At 39.1% G+C, this 5,997-nt stretch overlaps 1 pseudogene across 1 annotated transcript; it reads right to left on the reverse strand.

Moving 5' to 3' along the window:
- Positions 1-4,913: 4,913 nt before the first annotated feature.
- Positions 4,914-5,997, reverse strand: LOC116093308 (annotated as a pseudogene). Its single transcript, XR_004119682.1, has one exon. The product of XR_004119682.1 is annotated as a cytokine receptor-like factor 3 pseudogene (transcript).

Consider the following 5,997-nt stretch of genomic DNA (forward strand, 5'->3'; position numbering starts at 1 on the left):
GTCCTTACAGCAATAGAAACCCTAAACAAGACATCAAGCCTTCAGCAACGAATCCCCTGCAGTTTTCCCACCTGTCTTCCTTCTGCTCTAGTAAGCAATGCCCTCCCCCACCCCCTTTATTTGCCCGACTGTATCGGGTCCTTCAGGTAATAGTTTGGTCTGTGTTCTCTGCTCTCCTGGAGAGCTTAGACAAAGTATTCAGTTTACAGACTTTCTTGCTTTTCTTCCTTGTCAGGAGAAGTAGCAACTTCTAAGCTCTGTATTGTACAATGTTGTAAACCAGAAGTCTCCTTTCATGACTTTACTCTTTGCCATCAACTTACATAGCAAAATCATCAAGAGATGTTGTTAGTCAAACAAAATTACTGTAGTTTTTCTCTGAAGACACCATATGTCAAAATGTTGCCATCTTGAACGGCACAATATTGAAAGGCAAATTAAAATCAGACCCATTTGCTAATAATGGGCTATATAGAACGTCTGAAAGTCAAGGACACAGAATTAATTACAGGGTTCGTAGCATCTCTCAGGCTTTCATTCTAGTGCTAGCTAGATCTACCTCCTGAGCCTCCGGCCTGGGCACTAGACACATTACAGATGACATCTGACAAGCTTAAACATGACTTTTTCCCAGTTGTCTGTTTTGAGTCAGGTAATAATAATTTGGTCTGATAAGATGAGACCAGGGATGAAGGACAGCCACTTGTGGATGATTTAGTCCTCCAGTCTGTGAGAGAGTGACATCCAGAGGAGAAATGTGGCCCTGATGAACAGCAGGTGGAATGTATAAGATGTTGGTGCTGTGGCCTTGTGATTGTATCCAGACCTCTCTCACAATACTTCTTGACTTAGAATACTCACAATAGAGTAGATGTTGTCATCAACTTTGACATCATTTATGTACTAGTGACTTAGTATATGCAGATTGTAGACCAGATAAAAGGACCATTATTAGAGTAGTTAGATATTTATACTAGATAATTGGCAAACATTATTGTTAGCAGATGAAGTTGTTTTAAACTGGTGTGTTTGCTTCTGAATCAGATGGGAAATTAGTGGTCTTAGGCTCATCTTTCAATTTCAGCTTACGGGCTGTATGGAGCAAATTTTTATTTTCTGTATTGAAAGCCTGTATTTAAGTAATTTTTGCAAATGAGATTCCTCATTCACTGCTGGTGTGTTATTATAGTTGATGTGCATTTAATGCATTTAATGTTGCTACTGGAGCTTTCTGCAGCAGATGAATGAGGGCAGAGATTGATGTGTTGATGGCTTTATGTGTAGAAATCACAGTCTGCTGTATTCTACTAGGCCCATAGTTTATGTAGGATTTTAAGCTGTGAAAGTCAATAATCTGGGAGACTAGACAAGTAGAACATACTGGCATCCTGTTGGGATATTCCCTAAAACTTTCACTGGTAAGAATAAGAATTCTATTACATTATAGTTTTAAACATTGGTCTATTATATTTAATATTATATTTACACAGTCCTTTCAACCATAATTTTCAGTATGAATACACCAACCAGATGCCCATTTATTTATTTAGTAAGCTGTTATTTCTGAGGTTCCACTATTGTATGATGTAGTTTGATGGTTGTGTTTTTGCATGCAACTTTGATAGAGTTAAAAATATCCTAGCTGCATTGAGAGTGTAGTACAATTTGCTATAACAGATGAAGTTTAAGCTTTGGTTGTTTAACTCATGATATTACTTTTTGTCTATATTCTTATTCTACATAGTGGGCAGTTTTCATCTAAGAGGAAATTAGAGGGTGTAGACATAGCAATGCAATCACGATGAACAGTATTAAAAAGATCATACTTCTGTGTCAACATGTAACTTTAGTTAACAGTTTTTGTGTCTTTTATTGACGTGAAGTGCATTTTTATAAGAAATAATTTTATGAGGCCCCTGACTTGGATATCTTTTTTTGTTTGTTTTAATATTTTATTCTATTCTGGTCTCTTTCTTAAATATAATTTCATTTGATATAAAATTTCTTCTACTCTTTTTAAATGTATTTTGTTGGAACTTTCTCATTTTCTTTTAAATTTAAGGGTGGCTGTTTACATTTTAAAGATGTTGACAGGTCTGTGAAGTTACAGTTACATTTTCAGTTTTGTCTCTACTTTATTTTTTTCTAAATAAAATTCTGCCTTTAATTTTTGTTTTTGTTATCACTATTTTTCATTGTTATCACTTATTTGAGAAATTTGATTTCATTTGATCATAACCATGGCCCCCTAACTCTACCCAGATCTATACCCTACTTCTTTATCCACTCAACTTTTCATCTTCATTTCCCCACTTTCTTTTTTTTATATATCTTTAAAAAATTTTTTTTATTAAATGTTTTCTTTATTTACATTTCAAATGATATGTCCTTTACCGGTTTCTCCTCTGAAAAAACCCTGTTCTCCACCCCACCCCCTGCATCCCCTGCTCACCACCCTACCCTCTCCCACTCCTGGCCCTGGCATTCCCCTACACTGGGGCATAGAGCCTTTACAGGACCAAGGGCCTCTCCTCCCATTGATGACCGACTGGGCCATCCTCTGCTATATATGCAGCTGTTTCCTCCCCTTTCTAAACCGGTTGATTTGAACTATCTATATAAGGCCTTCCATGGGAGAGTGGACCACCTACCAGGAATCGCACTCTTAAAGAAAACTGATTCTCCCTCTCTTTAGAAGTTATCAGATGTCATTAGCTCTTTAGCCAATAGTAGGATTTCTCGCCCACCTCCCCTCTTCGTGTTGGGATTGGGTGTAGTTTGACCTTAGGGAGGTCTTGTGCACACTGTTACAACTGCTGTGAGTTCATATGTCCAACTGTCTTGCTGTATCTTGCAAACACTGTTGTCGTAGAGTCATCTCTGGCTCTTAGAATCATTCTGCCCCCTCTTCTGCCGTGATCAGTCCTTGAACCTTGGGATAAAGTTGTGTGGTATAGACGTCCTGTATTGGGCTGAACATTGTTAACTCTCTTATTCTTGGCACTTTGACCAGTTGTATGTGTCTATGTTAATCACCATCTACTTAAGATAGTGTCTTTTCTCCTATGGGCTGGGAGATGCAATAATCTATCAGTATAATGATAAGTCATTAGGAGTCAGTTTAATACTATGTCTATTCTGCAGAATAATAATGGCAGATTCTTCCTAGTCACAGGTTATTGGCCTGATGATGGTACCACGTGTGGGATTCATCCTTTGGAATAGGTCTCAATTCCTATTAGAAAGCAGTCATTTACTTCCCGGATAGTCACGCCTTGGATGTGGCATCCGTGGTATGTCTTTCCAGGCCAGTTAGTATTATAGCTCCCAGGGTTCATAGCTGGGTAAAACTGAGGACTGATTTTCTTTTCTGGTAGCATTCATAACAGTTTCTAGCACAATGAAAACTAGTTAGTAGGAATGGAGCTTCCAGGTGAGAGTACCAGCTTGATTACAATAGCATCAAACCATCGTGTTCTGGGGGGTAATAAAAACACTGGCAAGAGCTTGTAATATCTGGGAGAATATGGGCTCTCACTGGCTAACAATTCCAAAGAGGTAACCTATTTCTGATGCTGAGCTTTTTATTTATTAATCTATGGTGTGGAAGTTATATTTTTGCACTGCTACAAGGTAACTCCATTTAGATTATATATATATATAATTTAATATTACATATATGATTTAATAATATACAAGCTTCCTGAAATATATATAAAATATATAAATATATACATATATTTCAGGAAGCTTATTAAATAGGTGCTTATGATTTTTTAAAAAAAGTCTTCATGTTATTTCTCCATCTCTATATTCCCTTCTACACTCCGTGGTCCCATCCCCAGGCTAATTTAAGTCTCCCTGCCCACTTATTTCCCTTAGCCCTTCACATAACTGGATATAATCCCCCCTTCTTTGAAAGCCGCATCTTCATGGCCCCTTACTTATTTTTTGACTTCTAAGGGTATTACAAATGGAGCATCCATACCTGCAAACTCAAAGTGAACATCCACTAATGAGAGAAACCATGCAAAATTTATCTTTTTAGTTCTGGATTACCTCACTCAGAATGATTGTTTCCAGCTCTATCGCTTTACCTGCAAATTTTATAATTTTGCTTTCTTGGCATCTGAGTTCGTGGACGTGGGCTTCTCAACAGAGTGAAGAGCGGTCTTGTTGTTCTTCCATTGTTGCAGAGACCTCAGGTGGAAGCCCTGCAGCTAGTACACTAAAGCGCATTCTTTTTTTTTTTTAAATCTTTAAAAAAAGTTTATTAAGATTGGATTCATTATACTCAGCAAAACAAAACAAAACAAAAAAATTGCATACTGTGAACTTTTCATTTTTTATTTTCTTTCAGAAGACTGGATAAGGCACCTACACTCTAGAACCTCTATTTAACATGAGAAGGGCAGTTACTTATACATAACACAGGAGGAAAGGGCATGATTGTCAAAAAGGGAACATGAATCCCCAAATAAATTATCTTACAAAAATATCACACTCGCTTTTCCACTTTTTTTTTACTATTGGTAAAAACAAACAAAAATTCACATTAAAAATTATCTGTATGCTGGTATAACAAGACCACGATTTTTTTACATAAGTAAGTCAAATAAATATTTTACAGAAATTTAAGTTTTTAAAAAAATAGGTCAAGTATTTATCCTTTATTTCTTTGGTCCACTAAAAGACCAGTTCTCAACCTGACATTACACTGACTTAACACTCCACACAGCCCATGTACACGGTTGAGGCAGGATGCACACGGGACCTGCTAACACTGCTGTGTTCTTCCAAATGTGGCTTCACCTTGAGGAATGCAGACCTCTGCCATCTCTGTGTCACACGTCAGTAAAGAGGAAAGATGGCTAACGCTGGCTGTCACAGATGTCTCAGACCCAGAGTCTACTGAGCACAGGAGCAAAGCCAGCACACTCATGAGGTGGGAGTGGAGAGGAGCAAACACCCAGGACTGGACTAGCACTGAGGAGTCTGGCTTTTTCTGTTGTTTACTTCTGGCCTTCAATCTTGATGAAGATTTACTAATGTGACACTTTCTGTTCTAACAGCCAACTTTAAGAAGAACAGTGGAAAAAAGTATGCACACTTTTAAAGCTAGTTTGATATTTGTACTAAAAAGAAAACTGAGCTATGGTTTTGTCCACCCCGTTCAGCTCACTTCTTACTAAAATCTTACAAGGTCAACCCAGCAACACATTCCATTTCTGGTGGACAGAGAGGTAAGCTCACCTTTTCAAAGTGAGAGACAACTAAGCTGAGGACAGAAACAGAAAACCCTCACTCCAAAGCCAAGCCCTTCGAATGCTAAAATACCAGCACTTTCCATCCGGGGTAGAAAAAGGAGCATCCGAAGTAAAGAGAGCCGCAGGCCTGCTCAAGCAGCCAGTCAAACACCACATCCCGGTTACTGGAGCTGATGGTCACTCGGAGCTTGACGTTCCCACCTTCATGGCTGTTAGAAGTTCCTAGAGTCACAGCTTCGATGTCAAACGCGACAGTGGAGCCAGAGGCAACTGCAGGCAACTGATTGGTCATTTCTCTTCCATTGACAAAGACTGCACCATTTGTGCTGATGCACACAGCTTGGTCCCGCTGCAGAGATTCATAGCCATTCTGCTTTTCTGCACACACTCCTATACTGTCTCTTCGGTCGGGCTGTCCCACAGTTTCAACTCTGAATGTCAGCGTCTGCCCACAGAAGTAAGTTGGAGCACTGGAGTAGAGAACGCCTGAGGACTCTTTCCGGAGGGCTATATTCCTTCGACTGCTCAGACTGTATCCTTCAAAGCCAGTTGTCTACTCATGAGGCACCAGTGTGGAGTGACCTGTCTGGGGAACACTCCAAGGACTCCATTCCTGCTGGCCGTCTCCTCGGGCGCAGACTCTGAATTGATAATCAACATCAGGGTCTATGTGCAACACTATGAATTCCGTTTCAGAACCTACATACACGTCTTCAAAATGATTTGCAGT

Source organism: Mastomys coucha, unplaced genomic scaffold (genome assembly GCF_008632895.1).
Source record: "Mastomys coucha isolate ucsf_1 unplaced genomic scaffold, UCSF_Mcou_1 pScaffold16, whole genome shotgun sequence".
NCBI lineage: Eukaryota > Metazoa > Chordata > Mammalia > Rodentia > Muridae > Mastomys > Mastomys coucha.